This window comes from Gorilla gorilla, chromosome 3, assembly GCF_029281585.2.
Source record: "Gorilla gorilla gorilla isolate KB3781 chromosome 3, NHGRI_mGorGor1-v2.1_pri, whole genome shotgun sequence".
Classification (NCBI taxonomy): Eukaryota; Metazoa; Chordata; class Mammalia; order Primates; family Hominidae; genus Gorilla; species Gorilla gorilla.
Window position 1 is genome coordinate 49229353 of NC_073227.2, and position 25123 is coordinate 49254475.

General features: G+C 42.5%; 1 protein-coding gene and 1 long non-coding RNA gene across 22 annotated transcripts in view; both read right to left on the bottom strand.

Moving 5' to 3' along the window:
* Positions 1-4444, bottom strand: part of APBB2 (amyloid beta precursor protein binding family B member 2) — a 398493-nt gene extending 394049 nt beyond the window's left edge. For 19 of the 21 annotated variants that reach the window (XM_055384848.2, XM_063705241.1, XM_019025275.4 and 16 more), the window contains exon 1: positions 4209-4407. The gene's annotated coding sequence lies outside the window, so the exon portion shown is untranslated. Of the gene's footprint in view, positions 1-4208 lie in introns of all 21 variants that reach the window. The other 2 variants (XM_063705242.1, XM_063705243.1) reach the window with 2 other exon arrangements.
* Positions 4445-10424: 5980 nt separating this feature from the next.
* The window catches only part of LOC134758312 (uncharacterized), a 38300-nt gene continuing 23601 nt past the window's right edge, over positions 10425-25123 (bottom strand). The window contains exons 4-5 of the long non-coding RNA XR_010133369.1: positions 15290-15450; positions 10425-11294 (exon numbers count right to left, since the gene is read on the bottom strand). This is a non-coding gene — a long non-coding RNA (uncharacterized lncRNA). The remainder of the gene's footprint in view (positions 11295-15289; positions 15451-25123) is intronic.

Below are 25123 nucleotides of genomic sequence, written 5' to 3' on the forward strand. Positions count from 1 at the left end.
CTGACCAGTTCAGGTCCGAAGCAGGGGGCTGGGGACCCCTGCTCTTAAACGAAGACCTCTCTCCTCGAATGGCTGCATCACAGATCTCCAGACTGGGACACGAAGGACCCGATAGACAACCAGAGGGTGACTGTAGCTCTCTCATTTTACAGATGGGAAAACAGGCCCAGAGACATAACTGACTTTTTCCAGGTAACACAGTGAATTGAAGTAAGGGACAAGCCAGCCCCAAAGGCAAGTCTTTGGGGTCCCTGGTTAGTAGTCTTTCCTCCAAATCCCCCCAGACCCTTTATTATGGAGAGTCTGTTACTCTGCCTCTGACAAACCATTTCGGCTGAGAGAAATGCCATCAACACATATCAGCATGCAGAATATGCACTAATAACACATTAAAATCAAAATGGCTAATCTGGGTTTATCTTCTGACATCTAATTTCATTTGTTGGTAGTGCAACATTGTTGAAAATAAATGAACACAAAACAGTTTTAAAATCTGGATAGAAGCTTCTTGAAAACATTCAAATCATTCTGAAGATATGCAGTTCCAATCAAATTTAATTCTAAATAACAAATCAAAGATGCTTTAAAAGAGAATGCTTACTGAATAATAATGGAATCAATTAAAGATATTTTCATATAAGATAAAAGTTTAAAGCTCTATTGCTGTGAAATCACGAGCATCTACCTTTTCAGAGGGGTTTTCTTAGACAGCTGACATTTATGCATAGATGCTTACAGCGTAAGATGATATATACAAAACCTTAATAGGATAATAGGACACATAAAAAGCACTGAACAGGCCAGGCGTGATGACTCACACCTGTAATCCCAGCACTTTGGGAGACCGAGACTGGTGGACCTCCTGAGGTCAGGACTTGGAGACCTGCCTGGCCAACATGGTGAAACCCCATTTCTACTAAAATTACAAAAATTAGCCAGGCGTGGTGGCGGGCACCTGGAATCCCAGCTACTCAGGAGGCTGAGGCAGGAGAATTACTTGAACCTGGGAAGCAGAGGTTGCAGTGAGCCAAGATCGCGCCACTACACTCCAGCCTGGGTGACAGACTGAAACTCTGTCTCAAAAATAATAATAATAATAATAGGCACTGAACAAATGCTGGTTTCCTAACCCCATGTAGGAAAATAAGTATTCCCCCCATAATCAGTAATAACTTATTACAATATTTTCCTAAAAGTCTGTCCCACCTGCTCCCCTCCCCCGCCCCCGGAAAACTTAAGGTGTTATATCACAAGGGTATTGTCTAGTTTTGTTTTGTTATTTATTTATTTATTTTATGTATTTATTTTGAGATGGAGTCTCACCCTTTTGCCCAGGCTGGAGTGCAGTGGCGCGATCTTGGCTCACTGTAACCTCCACCTTCCAGGTTCAAGTGATTCTCCTGCCTCAGCTTTCCCAGTAGCTGGGATTACAGGCGGGAGCCACCACACCCGGCTAATTTTTGTATTTTTTTAAAGATGGGGGTTTTACCTCTTGGCCAGGCTGGTCTCAAACTCCTGACCTCAAGTGATCTGCCCGCCTCAGCCTCCCAAAGTGCTGTGATTATAGGTGTTAGCCACCGTACCCGGCCAGGTATTGTCTATTTTTAAAATGAAATTGAAAAAGGTACAGAGACATGACATATCATTTTTCTTTTTTTCTCCTTCAACTTTTAAGTTCCAGGTACGTGTGCAGGATGTGCAGATTTGTTACACAGGTAAACATGTGCTATGGTGGTTTGATGCACAGATCAACCCATCACCTCGGTATTAAGCCCAGTATCTACTAGCTATTCTTCCTGATGCTCTCCCTTCCATTTTTCTTAAAAGATAAATTTAGATATCCAGTACTCAGGATAGTCCACACATATCACTATTCTAATATTATGGCAAGGCTTTCAGTATTCATTCCTGTGGTAACAGAAAAATAAAAGAATTCAATGTTCATATGCTGTTGTTTTTCTGGTGGCAGGAAAAGAAAACAGTCATCAAAAGGTTGAAACATGACAAAAAGTACCAGTTTAAAAATATTTTATGTTTGTACATGTGGATTCTTACAATATATGCAATAGTTTTTTCCCAAGTAATTTTGGAGTCAGTATTCACATTACTCCAGCTAAGTGTAAACACCAGTATTTTGCACTTTAGCTCATCAAGCTTTCTTTTTTTCAGAAACAGGATCTCACTCTGTTGCCCAGGCTGGAGTGCAGTGGCGTGATCATAGCTCACTACAGCCTCAAACTGCTAGGCTCAAGCAATCCTCCCACCTCACCATCCAGCTTTTCAATTACCACTTTATAAAAATTTCAGAAAGCCGTTCACATTGGCTCCTTGAAGGTGAATTTATTCAGTTAAAAGTATCCATTTGAAGAGGGAATAAAAGTATAGGACCTAAAAACCTTCTGTGGAAAGGATCTCAACCTTAGAGTCCTCCCTCAAAGGCTCTCAGCAAATATCTAGAGACGTGGTTACATCCAGTTTACGAAGACTGTCGGTGACTTCGGGGTCATACAGTACATGGACAACGAAAGAACAGCAATTGAAATCTTGTACCCCACCACCTTCCGCCCTATGATCAGCCCACTGTACTCTACTGCCACCTGTGTTCTCTCGGCATTTCCCCAGCCTGGAGGTTTCCCCATTCTCGCCACAAATACCATCCTTCATGAACGATGCCATTTCTAGGATGTTGCAAGTTATGATAAACAACTGTTGAACAAATATTGCTTACAAGCTACAAGTTGAAAACGAGAAGGTTGCTACCTAAGTTCATGAAGAAATCCCCTTTCAAGGATTCCATCTGTTCCTAAAAGGCCAGCCACACAAATTCTAATACTCTGCATTATTATGGCCATTTGGGGACAAGATTTTAAATCTGAAACCATGACAAGAAAAAAAAAAAAGCAAGATTTAAGAGAGTAAACTCCAGAAACAACAGATCAAACTGCCATTGTGTTTGTTTTTTTTAAATCAGTGAAATATTAAAACAAATGATAAACCCGTGCCAACCTCACAAAGTTTCCTCATTCCTTGGAATTCAAACACCACCGATGGCATCATTTTATGATAATCCTTCGGGTATTTCACGTAAGTAATTAGACACAATGTAAAGCCAGTGACTGAGGGACTTACACAAACTGTCCCCTCCGAGAGCCCAGTTGGAGCTTCCGACACTGACCTTATTCTCCTCTCAATTTTAACCCTCCTCAACCACTCAATCCATCCAAAAACGTCTGTGACAGTCGTGGCTCTAAAACCGCGCAGAACTTGACTACAGAACGGTCGGTAACAACTCCACATATGATTTATCCAAATTAATTTATTTTTTTGAATTCTAGTCCCATGCTCCCTCGGCTGTTTGCCCCGAACCCGTAGTCTACACCACTTCACCGACGTGGAGACCACCTTTCATTGTTTCTATGGGTCTCAGCATCCTTCCCTCCGTCCAGCTCTGTTCTCGCCGCACAAATGTCATTTCTAGCGTACCACCCTCCATTCCGCCCGGCGGGCAGCGGAGGGGCTTTCGGGTCCCAGTGGCCAGTTTCCTCGAGTCGGTCCCCTCTGCACAGCCATTTTCTAGTTAAACGCTCTCCCTGCCACCGAGGGGGAAAAGGAACTTTTCCCCCCTTTCATGTCTCATGGGCTGGCCTCTGAACCCCTCGTGGAGAAGCCAACCCCGGCTCCAACTCCCCGGCAGGAGCGCGCTGCCGCCCGGGAGAGACAGCCGAGCCGCACAGCGGAGGCCGGTGCCAGGACAAGGGGGTGTGCGCTCTTCCCGCAGGCGCCCACCCTCACTTTTCCCCTCTGCAGTCCCCCACCCGGGCGCACCGCCTCCAAGCCGGTCTCCCCCGCCCCAGGCCCTGCCAAGCCGGGGCTGCTGAGGGAAAGAGGGCGCCGGGAAGCGGGAGGGATGGAAGTCAAGGAGAGTGAGCCCGCAGTCGCCGTGCCACTGGCCCTGCGGCGCGGGCGCAGGGCGCACGGGACTCCGCAGCAGGCGCCCCGCTGCAGATGCCGCGGCAGCTGCTGCAGGTGTGGCTGCGGCTGAGCGGGCGGCAGTGGCCGCGCAGCCCCGGGGCCGGGAGCAGAGGAGAAGCCGCCGGGGGAACCCGCAGCCGCTCGCCGCACGCTGCTGCCGCTACCCGGGTGTTTCCCCAGCACTCTCGTGCGGCCCCGGAATCCGGGGCAAAGGCAAGGAAGAAAGCGGGGCTCACCAGTGGTGCGGGCGGCGCTCGCCTCGGCTCCGGCGCCCAGCGGCTCTGCTCCAGTCTCGCCCTCCCCGGAGCGCCCAGATCAGCTGCGGTTACAGCGCACTAGCTTCCTACTTGAGACCAGAACGGGCTCCGGCAACTGAGCATGCTCAGTGCCGCTCCGCGAGTCCCGCGCAGGGAGCGGCGCTGACGAGATTCCACTTCTCCAGGCTTTGGCAGCGGCTGCGCGAGGAAAGGCTGGAGGGACCCGGCGGGGCGGGGGCCGAATGGGAGAAAGGCGGGGCCGGGGGGTGGGGGCCGGGCAGAAGGAGGCGGGCCGCGCTCCCAGGGCGACCCCTGCAGGTGGAGGCGGCAGGGCCTGCGGAAGGCACGCTCCCCAATCGCCTGGGAACACGCAGGGAGGCAATGGGTGCCCCAGTAAGACCCAAAGGCAGGACGTGCAGTGCAGCCCGGGTATCCCCTCCATGTGGCTGGTGTCTGTCTGCACCAAAAGGCAGTTAGGTTACCTTAGCCCTGGCTTTTCTCCCACACGCCAGCATTCCCTTGCAATAGGAAAATGTCCCCACAGGAGAGCTGCCCACACCCACCCAGGCTAACTGCAAGTTGTAGGAGACACCTTCTCCTTCCTTCTACCTCCTATCCCCACCCCCAGGCATATGCCGCACACACACTCTTCTTTGATCCGGAAATCACAAGATAATATCAGGGGAGAAATACAACTGCCGGAGAGGAAAAGCAGGTTTTCCTTTCCATTGCCAATAATATTATCTATAACTCTAATTGTAAGCGTGCAACCAAAGCCCTGATAAGAGTCGAGTCTCAGTAAGTGGTAAACCGTGCTCTGCCCCAGACGCTGTGAATGACATCCCCAAAGTATCCTTAGGATTGCTCTTCACCAGGGCAGCGGTTGTCAAACTGGAGCCTGGATCAGAATCGCCTGGAGGGTTTGCTGAAGTACAAATCCCTGAGTCCCAATCTGTGTCTCTGAATGGGTAGATATGTGGTGGGGCCCAAGCATCTGTATATCTAACAAGTTCCCACGGGATGCTGATGCTGCTGGTATGAGGACTATACACTTTAGAGAACCCTACCCATACACAAACACACACAGTCCTACCGAGGATCTCGAATTAAAAACTCACGTGATTCTTCCTATGAGGACTCTATGCAGTGGGGTGGGCATTACTTTATTCTTTCCTACATGAGTTTATTGAGGATCCACAAGGTCTTGTACTAGGCCTGAGGATAGAGGTGAATTTAAAAGCCCAGGCCCCTGCTTTCACGGAATTTATAGTCCGGCCGGGTGACAGACACCTATCAAATAATCACTCAAAACGGTTATTTCAAACAGGTAGAGTGCTGGGAGGGAAATGCACAAGGTGCGAATAGAGTGTATAGAGGGACCCTCATGCAGACTCAGTGAGGTTGTTACGAAGGGATGGGAGGGGGGCTGCCTTGTGGAAGGTGGTTTCCGACTTTTGCACTCCAATAACCTCTCCAGTTAACAATTATCTCCCTCAGACCGAGCTGGAGGCCAGCAATCATGTCCCTCCTTCCTACAACGTAAAAACAATACTGTCACAGAGAAATCCCTATAAATTCATGAAAAGTGTTTACTCTTGGGACTGAGTCTCTGCACCCCAAGATCCACCTAACACGTCCGTGGACCAAGGACAGTCGAGGGCCACAGTAGACCTCTTGGGGAAAATACAGGCTCTCTGAACTGGAAAGCCTTGTGGTTCTTAGTCTCTGATCTTCAAGGCCAAAGAGGCAAGGAAACCAGCCCAAGACCACCACTCCCGTCAGGAGCGGAGATCGACCAGCCTCCAACCTTGCAGACGGGTCCTCTTTCCAAGGCACTCTATTCCCGGACCTCACAGCTCCCCTCAGATCCCCGGAACCCAGCCTGGCCACCCCGCTCTCTCTCGGGGGTCCGGGGTAGGTGAGCGGCGCCTGCCCCTCCCAGGTCGGTCTCTTCCCGACCGAGAGGAAAACCCGCGGTGGAGTCCGCGGCGGCGGGGGCGGGGCGGGGCGGGGCGGGGCGGGGCGGAGCGCGCAGGCGCAGAGGCCGCCAGGTTGGGCCGAGGAGGCGCCCTGCTCCACACCTGATGCAATCAGCCTTCCGGAAACGGGTCCGGCTGCTGCGCTCACCCAGGAAACACTTCCGCGCCCTCCTCTGGCCGCTGAGCCCCCGGGGACGGGTTCCCAAAGTACGCCGGCCCGACTTCGCCACGGGCGGTGTTTTGCGCCCCGTCGGGGATACGCCAGAGAAGTCGGGAAGTCACCGCCTGGGCACACAAAATCCCTGAAATGCCCTGACAGTGACGTCGAAACGGCCACCAAGCGTTGCGCAGCTGCAGGAGGAAATTCCCTTAATTATGAATTTACAGAGGGGACTGATCGGGGCCGGAGGGAAGGCTTTGACCCTTCCCTTGCTTCCTTCCTTCGTCCGCCTCCCAACACATTGTCTCTCTCACTGAAAGGAACGTTTAACAGCAGTTTTAAGGCAGTATGGAGAGGAATCTCCATGCCCTCTGTCTTGCTAAATATGTAACAGCACTTTAGCTTTGCTACATAAAGCTTTCCCACCGCGCGCTCATTTTATAAATAAGTAATTGGTTTCTGCATACCTCATCATTTCAGTTTACAAATAAAATCATTTCTCGTTTCATCACTTCATGCAATTTTTGTATCTATTGTGAGTGGGTTTTTTCTTCATGCTGACTCACCCATTAATTGTTTTCCAAGGAAATGAAATATCCAAGAATATTCCAAGAGCATGTTTTTTAAAGCATGGAAGTAAAGCTGTGAACAGTAGATAAAAATGACCTCTCTTAAGTCCCTTAAGGCCAAAGGTCCTCCTAGAGAGTTGGGGGAAGGAGGCAGATCCAAGGAATTTTATTTGGAAGGATACTTCAAGACCATTCTAGAATCAAATCAAGATCAACTCTTAGACTTTACAGATGACATTTACCTCTCTGTGGCCCAGAGAAATAAATGACTTCTTTATTTAGACAAACCAAAGGCAGAACTGGCACTTGAAGCCAGATTTCTCAAAATTCCAATCTAATGGGGAAAAAAAAAATGTTTTTGCACAAACACCATAGGGAGTGCAATACTATATTACAATGCAGTTTTACAATCCAAAGATTACAAAATACAAAATAGGTGACAACAAAAGGGATCCTATTACTTGTTCCTACCTGTGACGTCATTAGTCTTTAAATAGTCCGTGATCAACAAATATCCAGCCACTTCTAAGTGGCATTGAATAGCCAGAGTCTAGGCATTAAATATTTCAATTAAACAGGTATGAGTCAGGTGCAGTGGCCCAAGCCTGTAGTACCAGCTACTGGGGAGGCTGAGGCAAGAGGGTACATGAGGCTGGACGTTCAAAGTTGCAGTAGGATCTTGCCTGTGAATAGCCACTGCACTCCAGCCTGAGCCACACAGCAAGACCTCATCTCAAAACAAAACAAAAAAACAGTATAACTACAAAACATCAAGAAATCTTCTGTGCCAACATTAAGAACTTCTAGTATTATTATTTGATTGTGTGGTATATGTGCAACGGTTTGAGCTTAAACCAAGGGAATTTTAATGATCACAACAAAATATCACGGTCATGATTTTCTTCTGTAATGATTTTAAATACTTTAACAATATAGTAATCAAAGTGAAATCAAAAACAACTCAAAACTCATGCCTGCAGTAAGATAAAATCAAATTCTTCAAAACTCTGTCTACCTTCTTATCTTGAGGAATGAATTTCTTTTTGGAATGTTCTGACAGAGATCTGGAGGAATACCTTCTATTGAAGCAAAAATAGAGTTGAGTAAATGTCAAAATGCAGAGGTACAAAATACACACTATCACACAGTACTAGTTTTAGAATAGCTCTTACTGAGTATTTAGCATGTGCCAGATACTGGCTAAGCATTTTCCATAGGTTATTTAACTCAATCCTCACAACTACCCTATGAATGAAGCACTATTATTATCCCTATTTTATGGATAGGGAAAGTGAGGCTTGCAAATGTGAAGCAGCTAACTCAAGGCACAAAATATTCATTGGCAGAACTGGGATTTGAACCCAGGCAGTTTTCCTGGAGCTTGAGCTCTTAAATAATACTATGTATGGAAAAATGTAAATACAGAGAAAATGACTATAATGATCCTCAGATAAGAAAGGAGAGGGAGTATTGTACTTACTCTCCTAAAGATAAAACATAGTAAAATAAGTTTGTGGTCCACACTAGGAAAAAACCTTTTGCTAACTAATAAATTATGGTCCCTAAATATAGGACCAATATTACCCAGAGGTATGAGGCAGATGATCAAATATCGAGTGATTTTTCAGGGGTACCAGCAAGGCCTCTTCTCTGATGAACCCTCTATGCCTGACTGGTTTCTCTAATCCTAAACCATCCAATATGGCAGTCACTAGCCACATATGCTTATTTAATCTGAAATCACTTAAAATCAATTAGAATTAACTCTTCGGTTCCTCATTCATACTAGCCACATTTCAAGTGCTCAGTAGCATATGGCCTAATAACTACTGTATTGGATAATGTAAGTAAAAAGCATTTGCATCACTGCAGAAAATTGTATTCAACAGTGCTGCTCTGGGCCTTAATGTCATTAGGGCAATCCTTTAATCTCTCTTCATACTGCACTATTCCTGGGAGGACCATGTTTCCGTGATCTACCTTCCCATTGAGCTTCAGTCCTATTTTTCCAAACTAAAATTATTATTAGAGTGTAGAGAGGTACAAAGAGGTGCAAAGCATAAAGTCCCCTACTATCATGGAAAGAATAGGGGCACTGGAGTAAGGCCTTATTTCACATTCCAGCTCTTAGTAGTTGTGTGACCTTGGGCAAGCTACTTTACCTCACTGAATCTCACTTTTCTTATCCTCAAAATGGGCATGTTGATTTTTTCATTATAGGTTTATTTAAGATTAAATAACATATGGAAAGCTTCTGGTAGGCCTCACATAGGATGATTTCCTTCCTTCCACTCCTATTTCAGTTAATGACATTCCCCAATTACTCAGGTTTCTAAACTAGAAATCTCAGTCATCTTCAATTCTTCCTTCCTCCTCAACCACCCGCGTTAAATTAATCATCAAGCCCTTTTGCTCCCCACTCAGGAATGCCTGCCTCTCTGTCCTCACTGTCCACTGTCCTCACTGTCTTTTCATGCATATTTCAGAATCCTGCTAACCAACCTTGATGACACCCATCACTCCCAATCCAAGCCCTTTCTTCACACCGCTGCCAGAGTGATCCTTCTAAAAAAAGATGCTGATGATGTCATTCTCCTCCTTTAAAACCGCTGATGACTTCCAGTTGCTTAAAGATAAAATCTTAACTACTAAACTGAAGGACTCACATAATCAAACTCCATCACTCCATCACTGCTGCTTGTTTGGTTGGTAATAAAAAGAAAATTAAAAATATAACAACCCTTATTCCATTTCAAAAATATATTTGGATTCCTCTACTACCAACCTCTTTTTTCAGCCACCCCGTCCCCAGCTCATACCTCTCCCTCTACCCAACCCCCACTACACCCACACGCCAGCAACTTATGCCCATGAGGCATTCCTGGAAGCACGTAGTGGCCTTTCCCGACTCTGCCCTTGCACAGAAATCTCAAGGTGGACTAACACTTTTACATGTTCTTTATCTGGCAGAATTTTACTTACTCTCTAAGGTCCAGTTCAGATTACTCTCTAAGGTCCAGTTCAGATATCACCTCTTCTATAAAAGCTCCTTCAACTCCTTCAGGGAAAGGTGGACACCAGCTCATCTGTGATGCCATAGATTTGAGATAGATTGTAGATGCTGTATTTGGGCTACCTGGGTTTAAATCCTGGCTGCATCACTCTCCCACTGCTAGTTTTGGGCAGACGACTTAAACTCTCCACCCCTCAGTTTCCTCATCTGAAAACAATGATAATCATAGCATGAATATCTTATTGTTGTTACCAAGCATGTGAGATATTGCACGTGAAGCTCATAACAATGTATCTGGCCCACAGGCAAGCACTCAATACAGATTATCTTCAAATTGTTCCCACTATTATTAATTATCCATCTTATCCTTTTGTCTCAATGTGAATTATTTTTTTACATTTTAAATAATTTTCAATTAAATTTTTATATTCGACATTTGCATTTGATTTTTATATTAAATACAAGTATTTTATTACAGAAGTACTTCATTATTTATTGATTAAAATTTAGGAAATTCAGATGACATGCCAAAGAGATTACATTCTTTATTGTTTGAGACATCTCTTGGTTACAAGCAAAAGGAACTCATTCTGGTTAACTTATCCAGAAAAAATAATTTCTGGGAGAGTTGTCAGGCAGCTCACTGCCTCAACCCAAAGATGGAGAATCAGGTTAAGAAAAGGGTCGGGATCCATGGAGGACTGGCGGCAAATATCAGACAAGACCACAGCACAGTGTGTCACCAATGGCACAACCCCACGGGCCACTTGCTGTGGCCACAGTTCCTGAATCTTTGCAACTTAGCTGAAGTAGGAAAAGCATCTTATCCCCTCTCCCACTCACCCACCCCACGATCTTTACCTATATTTGGTCACACACAGGCCAACAAATCTTGCAGTTACAAACTTTGGTGCCTTTGCTTATGCTGTTCCTTTTGCCTGAAATAGTCTCGCTCCGTCACCCAGGCTGGAGTGCAGTGGCACGTTCATGACTCACTGAGGCCCCGACCTCCCTGGCTCAACCTCCCTAGTAGCTGGGACCACAAGTGTGCACCACCACACCCAGATAATTTTTTTATTTTTCGTTGAGATGAGGTCTCACTATGTTGCCTAGGCTGGACTCGAACTCCTGAGCTCAAGCAATCCTCCCACCTTGGGCTCCCAAAGTCGTGGGATTACAAGCATGAGCCACCACACCTGGCCTCCTCACTTTTTGATTCCAGAGCTTGCCATATGTTTTTGTAGCACTTCACACATAGTACAGTTAGATGTTGTATCATTCTTTGTTGCCATGCTGTAAATTCCTATCTTCAGCCACATCACAGAGAAGACACTTGATAAATATCTGTTTAATGAATGAAAGGAAGAAAAAATTAAATTAGTTTTTAAGGCACTGTACTAAGCACTTCACAAACATTAACTCACTGGGCACAGTGGCTCACACCTGTAATCCCAGCACTTTGGGAGGCTGAGGCCAGTGGATCACCTGAGTTCACAGAGTTTGAGACCAGTCTGGGCAACATGGTAAAACCCCTTCTCTACTAAAAATACAAAAATTAGCCAGGCGTGGTGGTGCACACCTGTAATGCCAGCTACTAGAGAGGCTGAGGCAGCAGAATCGCTTGAACTCAGGAGGCAGGGGCTGCAGTGAGCCAAGATCACACCACTGCACTCCAGCCTGGATAACAGAGTGAGACTCTGACTCAAAAAACAAACAAACAAACAAACAAAACCATCCAAATGTTAACTCAATTTAGTCTCAATTTATAATAGTTTTTCCTCAGATAGGCTGATTACTCTTTTATAACAGAGGAAACTGAGGCCAAGGGAGTGAAATTACTTTCCAAAGGTCACACAGCTAAGGGACAGAGGCAGAATCTGAAGAAGGCAGTCTCGCTCCAGAGCACAGGCTTTTACCTAAAGAGATGTTATGACTCTGTGAAAGGTAGTACAGGGCCCTTTTTCTAGAAAATTCTACCACATCTTTTTTTGTTATTTAAAGTGCTGACAGTGTCTTGGTAAGCAGAGAAAGCTAATTAAATGTTTCTGTACATTTTTAATATTGAAAAACATATTTAGTAAATTTCATAAACACGTATTCAATCATTCCTGAACAATGGTAATGGACAGCTCTATACTCAAATTCATAGAAACTCAAATGAGCACAAAAGCACACAATAAAATTCATCACACTCTTTGTCTCTGCCCTTCCCCCAGGTTACCAGGAGTTGTTAGTGCAGACACTGGCATTTTATTGAACTGGTTCCGGCTACAAGGAATTTATGTTCTTATGCTCAGGGCAATCTCCTTCCCTGGTTATATGATATCTCTCACCACTCCTAGAATCCCTCTTTTGGTTATCATCAAACAGCAGAAACTTGACTCCAGAGCACCAATGTGCAGGGTGCCTCACAAGTAATTGTCTGCATGATAAGGGCAAGAATTTAAATCTTGTGAATAGAGGAAAACCATCACCTTCATGTTCACAGGGTACATAAATTACACCATCCAACCTGAAAAAATACTCCATTTTAAGTTCATATAAACACAATTAAATAGGAATGGGGAATCTGAAATGAAGAACACTGAGAGAGAAGACATTTAAAAAGAACTAGAAACCATTTACAAGAGAAAATGCTTTGCTCATCCCAGAGATAGATAAGATATATATTGCTAATTTGCAAAGACATTGATAGTCTTCTTGATCAAGCAAGGGATTTATAGTCTCCTTTCTCTATTTGTTCCTGCCAGTATCTTCACTTTTAAGTGCCTCATTACAAGGTCTGCAAAATAAGAAAAGAAAGGAAGATGGAAAAAAAAGATCTAAAGATTTCTTTTGCTTTTAAGAGCTTATTATAACCAGAAAACATTTGTCATTAGGTTAAATGAAAGAAAGCTAGCTCCTTACAAATATCTGAGATCATAAAAACCAAACTTGGGGGGGAAGGGACATTAGTATAGGAAGAGGTATGATTAAAAGTAATAGCACAGAATTAGCAGCTAACATGGAAGTTAGATATTAGCAAAAAAAAAAAAAAAAGATTCTTGGTAGGGTCAATTAGATAAAAGGAAAAACTTCAAAAGGATATAACAAGTGCTCCATCCTGTGAGACTTTTAGAATTAACCTGGACAAAGAGCTAGAATATATTTCGTAGAAAGCAATCTTTTCTGACAAGCTGGTAGATTAGCTCTAATTGATTTTTCCACCTCTAATTTCTTTGACTCTCTGAAATGCTATTTGTAGAAGACAAATGAGCTTTCCTTGAGGTTGAATTTTCTGTCTTTATTTTAATCAAATGAGATATGATTTCTCATGAAAATGGTTTCCAAGTCAATGGCTTTGCAAGTAATAATTTAACTCTTATTTAGACAATAAAAGTTTAAAAATCAAAGTTATAGCATTAGTAAACACGACAAATCACCATATATTGTCTTCCATCATGCACTGGCAAAATTCTTGGAATGAAGTTTCCAAGAAGTGAAGGAATAGGGTACAGGAAAAGTGGAGCAGGCTAATATTCTACCAGTTTTTACCTCTTTGTTCTAGCTTCATATCCTCTCTAGAAAGTTATCACTAATAGAAAAACACTTAGTTCTGTTGAAATTATGTTAAAGTTTGTATCAGATAACTGTTCTGAGAACATTAGGTACAATATCACATGCATGTTATTTATGTTATCTGTTGTCATAAAAAGAGCAAAATTAAAAATGTACTAGAAAAAGTTTTGCCTAGAGTCTGAATTTTCTAAGGGAACACTTAGGGAAAGAGGAGAAGAAGAGGAAATACTAGGTGAGGCAGGGGATAGATCTCTTTCTCCTCATATATGTATTTTATATATATATATTTAATATCTAAAATCTTATATATATATTTCAAAGCTGTTTCTACAAATTTTAATGTGTTATTTTTTCATGACTCAAAATATGACTAGAAAAAATATTCTAAATTTTTTAAAATTTTTTTACTTCAGGTCATAAAAATATTTTTCCCTATTACAGTCTGACAAGTTACAAGTTTTGTGTATTTTATTTTGTTTCATTCTCACATTTAAACTTTAATTTGTTTTCTAATACACTGTGAAACAGGGATATAACTTTGCAAGCAGAAAGCCAACTGTTCTAATGCAACGTATCAAACAATCTTTCCATCGCTACTTATTTATAATGTCACCTCTATTATATGTCCAATTCTCATTGGTCTGTTCCTATGCTCTGTATTCCCTTTCATAGACTACTTCTTCTATTAGGGTGGTAATATTGCACTATTTTTGTTTCTATACCTTTGTAATATATCTTGATATCTGGTAGTGTGGGTCTCTCTTCTCTGTCCTGGTTTATCAAGACTGACTTAGCTCTTCTTTCATAATATCTTTTCCACATAGAATTTATAATTCCAATATCAATTTTGATGAAAAATCTTTAGAATTTTATTGGTATTAATTTTTTTTTTGAAACAGAGTCTCACTCTGTCACACAGCCTGGAGTGCAGTGGCGCAATCTCAGCTCACCGCAACCTCCACCTCCCAGGTTCAAGCGATTCTCCTGCCTCAGCCTCCCAAGTAGCTGGGATTACAGGCACGCGCCACCACGCCAAGCTAATTTTTGTATTTTTAGTAGAGACGGTACTTCACCATGTTGGCCAGGCTGGTCTCAAACTCCTGACCTCAGTGGTCTGCCCACCTCAGCCTCCCAAAGTGCTGGGATTACAGGTGTGAGCCACTGCACCTGGCCAGTATTAAATTTAATATAGATTAATTTGAGGAGAACTGACATTTTTACTCTATTGAATTATCATATATATATGTGTGTATATATGTGGATGGATAAATGTACTATATTTCTTTTTTTTTTCTTTTTTCTGAGATGGAGTTTCTCACTGTTGCCCAAGCTGGAGTGCAGTGGTGCAATCTCGGTTCACTGCAAGCTCTGCCTCCTGGGTTCACGCCTTTCTCCTGCTTCAGCCTCCCAAGTAGTTGGGACTACAGGCACCTGCCACCACGCCCAGCTAATTTTTTGTAGAGACGGGGTTTCACTGTGTTAGCCAGGATGGTCTCAATCTCCCGACCTTATGATCCGCCTGCCTCGACCTCCCAAAGTGCTGGGATTACAGGCATGGGTCACCGCGCCTGGCCAAATGTGCTGTATTTCTATTTATTCACCTTCTTTATTTTGATAAATATTCTCTACATCTACTAAACTCTAAGCTCATGAAAATCTATGTAACTTTTCAAGTTTGAGAATGGTATTAGTAAAATGGCTTAACCTTTTATGTTGTCCTAAGTCTGTTGCTACTTCTTCAGCTGATATGAATCTCCTGGACAAAAGACTTTTGCTCTCACCTTATTTTTACTGAAGTTGACCATAGAAAATGCCAGTGAGTTGATGGAGTCAGTCAAGTAGAATGCTTTTATCAGAGTGGCTGGTGTTTATATAAATCCAATGTGGTTTGGAGTATTAGCCTCAATCCCAAAGAGGTTTAAGCTCACAGTGCCTCATAAATCTGCTCAGATTTGCAAGTAAAGTTATAAAGAAAAAAATAATAATTATTATTTTAACCAGTGTATTCAGACTACTTCGCTTTAATAATTCCTACAGCAACCACTAAAAAGAGAGAAAAACTGCCAAAAACATAACACATAAAGTGAAATAGAATACAAACAAGTATTTAAATAATCCAAAAGAATATAGGAAAGGAAGAAGAGAAGAACAAAAACATTGGAAACAAATAGACAATAATACAATTATGTACTTAAATCCAGCCATATTAATGATTACATTAAATGGAAATGGTCTAAACACTCCAATTAAAAGACAGAGATTCTCAGGTTGACAATAAAAATAAAAGGCCCAATTATATGCTATTTACAAGAAAGTCAGCTTAAATGTAATGATACACATAGACTAAAATAAAATAATGGAAAAAGACTCAGAGAATAAGAGTATTCTTTCAAAAGTAAACATGTATGAAATGAAATGCAATGCAAATAATTGATTCATGGGAATTTATTAGTTTTGGAACATATTAAATGCACACAAAATCAGTCTCAAAACGCAGTATTTCTCTTGTTCTTTCCTCCCTTTCTAACTCTTTCTGTCCAAATACATAGAAAGTTGTTTTCCTCTCAGTGTTCTTGGCCTAAAAGCTGTCCATATATATTAAGCATAAATTTACTTGAAATGATACTTTAAGGAAAAGCATTTTCCTTTTTGAAGCTTTGCTGTAACATGGAAATAATTATTGCCTCCAAAGACCCAATTTCCCAATAAGCATACTTTTTTTGTTTGTTTTTGAGACAGAGTCTCACTCTGTCGCCCAGGCTGGAGTACAGTGGCACAATCTTGGCTCACTGCAACCTCTGCCTCCTGGGTTCAAGCTATTCTCATGCCTCAGCCTCCTGAGTAGCTGGGATTACAGGTGCCCGCCACCATGCCCGGCTAATTTTTGTATTTTTAGTAGAGATGGGGTTTCACCATATTGGCCAGGCTGGTCTCAAACTCCTGACCTCAGGTGATATGCCCACCTTGGCCTCTCAAAGTGCTGGGATTACAGGCTTGAGCCACTGCACCCGATCCCCAGTGGGCACACTTATCCCAATAGTTGGAAAGGGAAGGAGTTTCCTTCTTCTCAGAATTGCCAAAGCCCAATTCCTATATGGCAAGCAACAGTGATTTGACCCATTCACCAGGCCAATGGTTGAGATTCTTCTCTTTTGTTATTCCTAAACTGTTTGGTAGCAACATTCATTTAACAAACATATTTGCATACCTAGTAAGTAGTAGGCAATGAGTTGGTTATTGTGCTATTTGGCCTGTTAGTCCAAAAAAAGTTAAACTATCAGAGTATTATAAAAGACACAAGCCATTAATCAGGCTCATCCTGGCTGACTGTTTTGGGTTGAATTGCATCCACCCAAAAAGATATGTTGGTGTCCTAAGCTACTATCTCAGAATGAGACCTTATTTCATAACAAGGCCAGACAGATGTAAATTAGTTAAGATATGATCATACTGGATGGATAGGGTGGGCCCCTAATCCAATATGGCTGGTAGTCTTATAAGAAGACAACTACGTGAAGACACAGGGAGAATGCCCCCAGGAAAATGGAGGCAAAGATTAGAGCGATCCATTTATAAGCCAAGGGACACCAAAGATTGCTGGCTGTCAAAAGAAGCTAAGAGAGAGGCATGGAATAGACATGACCTCAGAGCCCTCAGTAGGAACCAACCTGCTGACATTCATTTTTATTTCAAACTTCTAGCATCCAGAACTGCAAGGGAATAGACTTTCGTTTTGTGTGCTTTGTTATGGCAGCCCTAGGAAACTAATACACTATTCATTCCAAATAAATACCTTTATAAATAGTTAAAAATTATACACGAAATTTTTTTTTTAAGACAGTGTTTCACTCTTGTTGCCCAGGCTGGAGTGCAATGATGCAATATCAGCTCACTGCAACCTCTGCCACCTGGGTTCAGGCGATTCTCCTGCCTCAGCCTCCCGAGTAGCTGGGATTACAGGCATCCACCACCATGCCAAGCTAATTTTTGTATTTTTAGTAGAGACGGGGTTACACCATGTTGGCCAGGCTAGTCTCGAACTCCTGAGCTCAGGTGATCCACCCAACTCCACCTCCCCAAGTGCTGGGATTACAGGCATGAGCCGCCTCGCCCAGCCAGGAAAATGTTCATTAACCTAAACTAATATCTATAAACTTTAGAGACGGTCAGAGGTGTCAAAGACAAAATAATGAAGTCCAAATAATTCTTGCAAAATGTTATTTTCTTTTTCTGTGATGACATATTGACTGCACTTTAAAAACTCCCTAGGTCCAAAAAGTGAGTTTACCTCCAACTTATTTCAGTATTGATTTTGTGAAAATATGTAGAACGAACACGAAATCTGATAAATGGATCCTTCAAATGTGATTGCAATAACAAGAGGCACAATACATGTCTCAAGTTTTGGAGTACAATCTCCCCATAGGTATTGGCCTCAGACAATCTTCTATATTTCAAACATAACTAATCCTGTTGCCAGGAGCTTGGGGGAAGGGGGGAATAGGGAGTTACTGTTTTATGGATACAGAATTTCAGTTTTGCAAGGTGAAAAGAGTTCTGGAGATGGATGATGTTGATGGTTGCACAATAGGAATGTACTTAATGCTGCTGAACTGTACACTTAAAAATGATTAAGATAGTCAATTTTAGGCCGGGTGTGGTGGCTCATGCCTGTAATCCCAGCACTCTGGGAGGCCAAGGCGGATCACAACGAGGTCAGGAGATCGAGACCATCCTGGCTAACACGGTGAAACCCCGTCTCTACTAAAAATACAAAAAAATTAGCTGGGTGTGCTGGCGGGCTCCTGTACTCCCAGCTACTCAGGAGGCTAAGGCAGGAGAATGGCGTGAACCTGGGAGGCGGAGCTTGCAGTGAGCCGAGATTGCGCCACTGCACTTCAGCCTGGGTGACAGAGCGAGACTCCGCTTCAAGAAAAAAAGGAAAAAAAAGATAGTCAATTTTGTTACATGTATTTTACCACAATGTTAAAAAATAAAAAAAATGTAAAAAGTAAGCCAAGCTGGAAAAAAATGTATATATAATTAATATTCCATCACTGCATTTGAGAACATAGGTATATAGTTCATACAATAATCTATGTTTACAAAGTAATTCTCATTTTTTTTAAATTGAGGTTGGAGATGACCCACCATATTAGGGCACCTCAAGGCATAGGGCCAGAGCAGGCCAGAGCAAAAGAGAAAATGCAACTCAAGAGTCCAGGAGTATTCCCTAATCCAATACGGCTGGTATTCTTTTTTTTTTTTTTTGAGACGGAATCTTGCTCTGTTGCCCAGGCTGGAGTGCAATGGCGTGATCTCAGCTCACCGCAACCTCTGCCTCCCAGGTTCAAGCTATTCTCCTGCCTCAGCCCCCCGAGAAGCTGGGATTACAGGCACGCACCACCACGCCCACTAATGTTTTTGTATTTTTAGTAGAGACAGGGTTTCACCATGTTGGTCAGGCTGGCCTCGAACTCCTGACCTCGTGATCCGCCTGCCTTGGCCTCCCAAAGTGCTGGAATTATAGGCGTGAGCCACCGGGCCCAGCCATGGCTGGTATTATAAGAATAAGAAGAATATAAGAGGCTGGTGATGACGAGGACTAGAGGATCAAGGTGATATCATCAGAACTGGGTCTTTCTCCAGCTCCATGTCCTGCCTCTCTGTTCTGTCTGAGCTGAATCACCCTCTTGCAGGGCCCCTTTCCACAGTGGCTCTAGGTCCTCAGAGTGGTTAAATTCCTGCTTGAGACAAAAGACCTGCCTTCCTTGATTCTTCCTGACTAAACAGATCCTAAGAACTGGGAGTCAGTCTCTCTTTCTTAAACTGAGTTCTTTATACCGTGGGAACATACACCACATTCTAGGTGTTATTGGAAATCACAGGATAAACCTACATCCTCTTGGAGTGACAAATGTGTTAGGAAATTTGGAGAAAATACTTGATACTAGAACATATATATAGACCAGGCACGGTGGCTCACGCCTGTAATCCCAGCACTTTAGGAGGCCGGGGCAGGCGGATCACCTGAGGTCAGGAGTTCACTTACCCTGGCCAACATGGTGAAACCCCGTCTCTACTAAACATACAAAAATTAGCTGGGCATGGTGGCGGGCGCCTGTAATCCCAGCTACTCAGGAGGTTGAGGCAGGAGAATAGCTTGAACCTGGGAGGCAAAGGTTTCAGTGAGCCAAGATCGCGCCACTGTACTCCAGCCTGGGTAATACAGCGAGACTCCGTCTCAAAAACAAAAACAAAGACAAAAATACACACACACACATACACACACATATATAATGAAGTAGACTAAAAAGTGGGCAAAAGTTTTTTAGATGAAACACAAGATGTCAAAAGGCACATTTCTCCGGAGGCAGGCAACTGGGGACCTCTGGAGCTCAAAGTTCTGCTGTAAGGGGTAGGTTAGAGGGAAAGCACAATGGGAAAGCCGGATGAGCAGACTTTGTGATGGCTGCTTTGAACCAGAGAGGAAGACAGGCTCCATCCCGCAGGCCAAGCAAGAAAAGGAGAAAACCTGGAGCAAGCCCGGGCCGTCACAGTTCCATGAAACGAACCTACGATAGGCTTTTGTACTTTCCCGTGTAGTAACTAACATGCTTGAGGGTTCCTATTTGCTAAACGTTGTGCATCTATGAATTCACTTAATCCCAGAGGCATTCTGTGAGGTGGGTACTGTGAGTATTCATATTTTCCATATGGGAAAAATGAAATTCAGAGAGGTACAATAACTTTCCCAAGGCAACTGGAAAAATATGTGAGTATCTTCATCTCTTTCCACATTTTGTGTCTTCTCCATTTTGTGCTAATAGAATGTAGGACATACAAAAATAGAGAGATCCAGGAACTTGTTATCTCTAAAATAAAATGTCACTGAAGTCAAAAACAGCTAAAATCAATGCTTGAATTAGAACATCTCATTTCCTACCTCTTATCCTAATGTTCATTTTTATACTTTTGTTCTCTTGATTTCATGTTTTTCAACTGGATGTTTTAATAGTAAACTTTGACTTCCTTCTTTACTACATCTATCTGTCTGCCTGCCTGTCTTTCTGTCTGTCCGTCCATCTGTCCATCCGTCCATCCGTCCATCCATCCATCCAACTATCTATCTCAAAAGACACATTTTTTCTGAGGCAGGCAATTGAAGGCCTCCAGAGTTCAAGGTTCTTCTGCTGTAAGGGGTAGTTTAGTGGGAAAGTTTGGTGGAAGAGCTTGGTGAGCAGAGTTGGTGATGGCTGCTTTCAACCTATACATTTCTCTCTTATAACCTATATAAATGTTGCCCTCTGTATAACCTCTTTGGCCTGGTATGCTACATAAAAATAGAGAAACATATGATCAAATAAATAAAAGATAAGTTTGACAATATTAGAGCTCTGAACAAGCAGGTTTCATGAGTACAGAGGTCATAAAGAATCTCTTTATAAAGGTTGTATTTTTTATGTCTTTATTAATTTTCTAGGTTCCATGTACACCGTTCATTTTCCTCTAAAAAAATTTCAATGTTGTTTCAGTGTCTCATAAATACAAGCTCAAATCTATAATTTGGAAATTTTTAGGAGAAAAGATTAAGGCTGGCCTTATCAATAGCATTATTTTTTTTTAATGTTTAGTACTTTGTTCTTACTCTGCTGTGTTGCTGGGCGTACATCTGGGAATAGGAGGCTTATAGAGCCAGACTCTAAAGATGATTTCTATTCCTTTGTGACTTAAATGTTTTTTCTTTCTCTCTATTTCTCTCTTTCCCCCACCTTTCTTTCTTTCTTTTTTGAAACAGGGTCTCACTCTGTCACCCAGGCTGGGGTGCACTCGCGTGATCACAGCTCACTGCAGCCTTGAACTCCTGGGCTCCAGTGATCCTCCTGCCTCAGCCTCCAGCGTAGCTAGGACTACAGGCATGCTCCACCATGCCAGGCTAATTTTGTTTTATTTTATTTTTGTAGAAACAGGTTCTCACTATGTTACCCAGACTGGTCTCAAACTCCTGGCCTCCAGCGATTCTTCCACCTCGGCCTCCCAAAGTGCTGGGATTACAGACATGAGCCACCGCACCCAGCGCTGATTTATACTCTCGTAAATCTGGCTTATGTATCAATTAATGTTCATACTGACATATTTCCCCACAGTATTCTAGTTTGCTTTTGTGGCATGGGAGCTAATGCCATTTCATTTCCTTAAATACTCTGCCCCAATAGATATAGAGCATTATTTTTCATATGTTAGTTATCTGCAATATTCAGGAACTTTGTTGAAATATGTGGTTTCTGACACTTAACTTGACATGCATAGAGAACAGTAGTTGCACAAAATTAAAATCATTTTTTAAAGAAGATGATTGAAAACAGTGGGAAAGTCTTTCCCCTGCCTTTCTGATAAGCATTCCATAATTTCAATACTTTTTAAGGCTCTCATTTTATTGCTTATAAATTATTTTATATCCTTCTATTTTTTATTTTTTTATTTTTTTTAATTTTTATTTATTTATTTTTTTGAGACGGAGTCTCGCTCTGTTGCCCAGGCTGGAGTGCAGTGGCACAATCTCAGCTCACTGCAAGCTCCGCCTCCCGGGTTCACGCCATTCTCCTGCCTCAGCCTCCCAAGTAGCTGGGACTACAGGCGCCTGCCACCACGCCCGGCTAACTTTTTGTATTTTTAGTAGAGACACTGTTTCACCATGTTAGCCAGGATGGTCTCGATCTCCTGACCTCGTGATCCGCCCACCTCGGCCACCCAAAGTGCTGGGATTACAGGCGTGAGCCACTGTGCCCGGCCCTTTCTATTTTTTTAAACTTGTTTTTCAGTATGTAAACAACTCCCAACCCACTAATCAAACTTTGCAGATACTAAACTAGTGTTTAGGATAAAACTTATATGATCTCTTAAATATAAGCCTAATAAATACATTCATTAGAAATCAAGCTGTAACAATGTGGCAGTTTTAGAAAATCACAAACCAAATTCTTTTGCTGCAATTTCATGCATTACCTTGACAATCTAGGCCACCTAAAATGTAAAGCGGTGGTAACAAAGGTGATGATAATTCACTGCAAAAGAGAAAACTGAAGTGGAAAAAAGCCCAACCAGCCAATGGTTTCCTTTAACCTAATTTCAAGTATATTTCTAAAGAGGACAATAATTGAAGGGAAATCAAAGGCAATTTCTCAAAAAGTAGATTTCTCTATTCTGACAAGTTGAAAGAAATTGTTGAAGGAAACTTTTGCCAAAACATACCACATTGGATCTTCTGCCTGAGGTCATTGTCAAAGTTGAGTTAATGGTTGAGACTTCTGAAAATGCAGTATTAGTGAAACGTAAAATGAGTCATATGCTCTTTCCAATAGCCACATAAATAACGAAGAGGCATGTGGCATAGTGGGTTCTGTCCTACTTTGGCTACTTGCTGGCATTATAACCTTTGACAATTCATTTAACCACTCAGGGCTTCACTTTCAACACATTGAAGTGACAGGTGGAACTGGGTTGGAATTCCAGGTCCATCTCTTATTACTATATCATTTTAGGAAAGTTACGTAACTTCTATGAATCTATTTCTTCAACCATAAGATGTGAAGAAGACATCAAAAATTATTTGGGGCCAGGCGCAGTGGCTCATGCCTGTAATCCCGGCACTTTGGGAGGTGGAGGTGGCAGGCTCACCTAAGCCCAGGAGTTACGACCAACCTGGTCAACATAGCAAGACCCCCATCTCTTAAAAAAAAATTACTTGGAAGAAGGAAGGCCAAAAAATAATACATAATGTATTATTCAATTTACATAAAACTCCAGAAAATGCAAACTAATCTACAGTGACAGTAAGCAGATCAATGGTTATTTGGGGACCTGGGAAGCAGAAAGGGTGGGTGGAAAGAATTACAAAGGGGCAAGGAAACTTGAGGTGGTGGATATGTCCATGATCCTAATTTGGTGATAGTTTCACAGGTATATACATCTGTTAAAACTTATCAAATCACACATTAAACATTTAAAACATTTATTGCATGTCAATCACACCTTTTTTAAAAAGGGTCAGAGAATTCAATGAGATAGTATGTGAAGAACAATTAGTGCAGTGCATGGCACAAGTAGGCCTCCAGAAATGAGTCCCCACCCCCACAACCCCAGCTTCATTTATGTCACAGGGCTATTTAAAATGGTATTCTAATTCATAAACCTCCGTGAACTCTGAAATCTCCTTTGCGTTTTGTAGCTTGATAAATATTTTCAAAGAAAAATATGGGATAATATGAAAATACCTCTGCAGCTTATTTAGGATATTATTTCTGTGGGTTTTTTTCAAATCTTCATTAGAGGCATATTTTGCATTGTTGGAATCACACTTTACATAGGACTTGCATGCTACTTCTCAACTCCATGGTTTACATAAGATGTCTGCAAACTATTTTTTCCTTTTTTCATTATTATTATTATCATTATTTGAGACAGGGTCTCATTCTGTCATCCAGGCTGAAATGCAGTGGCCTGAACACAGCTCACCACAGCCTTGACCTCATGGGCTCAAACAATCCTCCCACTTCAGCCTCCCAAGTAGTTGGGACTACAGGCGTGCACCACCACGCCTGGCTAATTTTTGTATTTTTTTGTAGTTACGGGTTTTTGCCATGTTGCCCAGGCTGGTCTCAAACTCCTGGGCTCAAGTGATCCACCCACCTCGGCCTCCCAAAGTGCTGGGATTACAGATGTGAGCCATCATGCCTGGCCCACAAACTATTTTTAATGACTGTCTCATGATTTTCTTAGGGCTAAGAATTCCTGATATATTTGAAGGGAGAATTGCCAGGATTTACTGACAGATTGAATTTGGGATGTGAGAGAAAGAGGACTCAGGGATGACACTACAGTTTTTGGCCTGAGCAATTAGAAATTTGATGAAGCTGACATTTTCTGAGAAAGGAAGAATTTGTAAAGGGCAGCTTTGGTGGAGAACTTCCATTTTGAGGAGAAGTTAGGTATTAAACATCGCTGGAGTAGGCAGTGGACCTGAGATCCAAGGGGAGGTCCAGCTGGAGATATAAATATGGGAGTCTCCAGCATAAAGATGATATTTAAAGCCATGAGTTGGATGTGGTCTTCAAGGGCATGAGTATAAATAGACAGCAGAAGAGGCTCAACAACTGAGTCATAGAGGCTAGATCTATGGCTAGATGGCTCTAATGGCTAGATCCTGCCTGGAGTTGAGGAGGAAGCAGTAAAGGTGACAGAAAAGGAGTGCGATCAAGGAGGAAGGAGCGTAGGCTGTTTGGAAAGCCAAGTGAAGAAAGTGTTTATAGGAGAGAATGATGCTTATCATTCAAGTAAGAAGAGAATGAAAAACATGCTCTTAAAACAAAGGGTAGTTATATCAAGGGCACTATGAGTAGAGTGGATTCAAAAGGTTATATCCTAGGAAGATACACAAGTGGCCAATGAGCACAAGAAAAGATTCTCACCATCATTATCCATCAGAGAAATATACATCAAAACCACAATGATGTACCACTTCACACCCATAAGGATGGATGAAATCCGAAGAAAAATAACGTGTTGGTGAGAATGTGGAGAAATCGGAACCCTCATACACTGCTAGTGAAATGCAA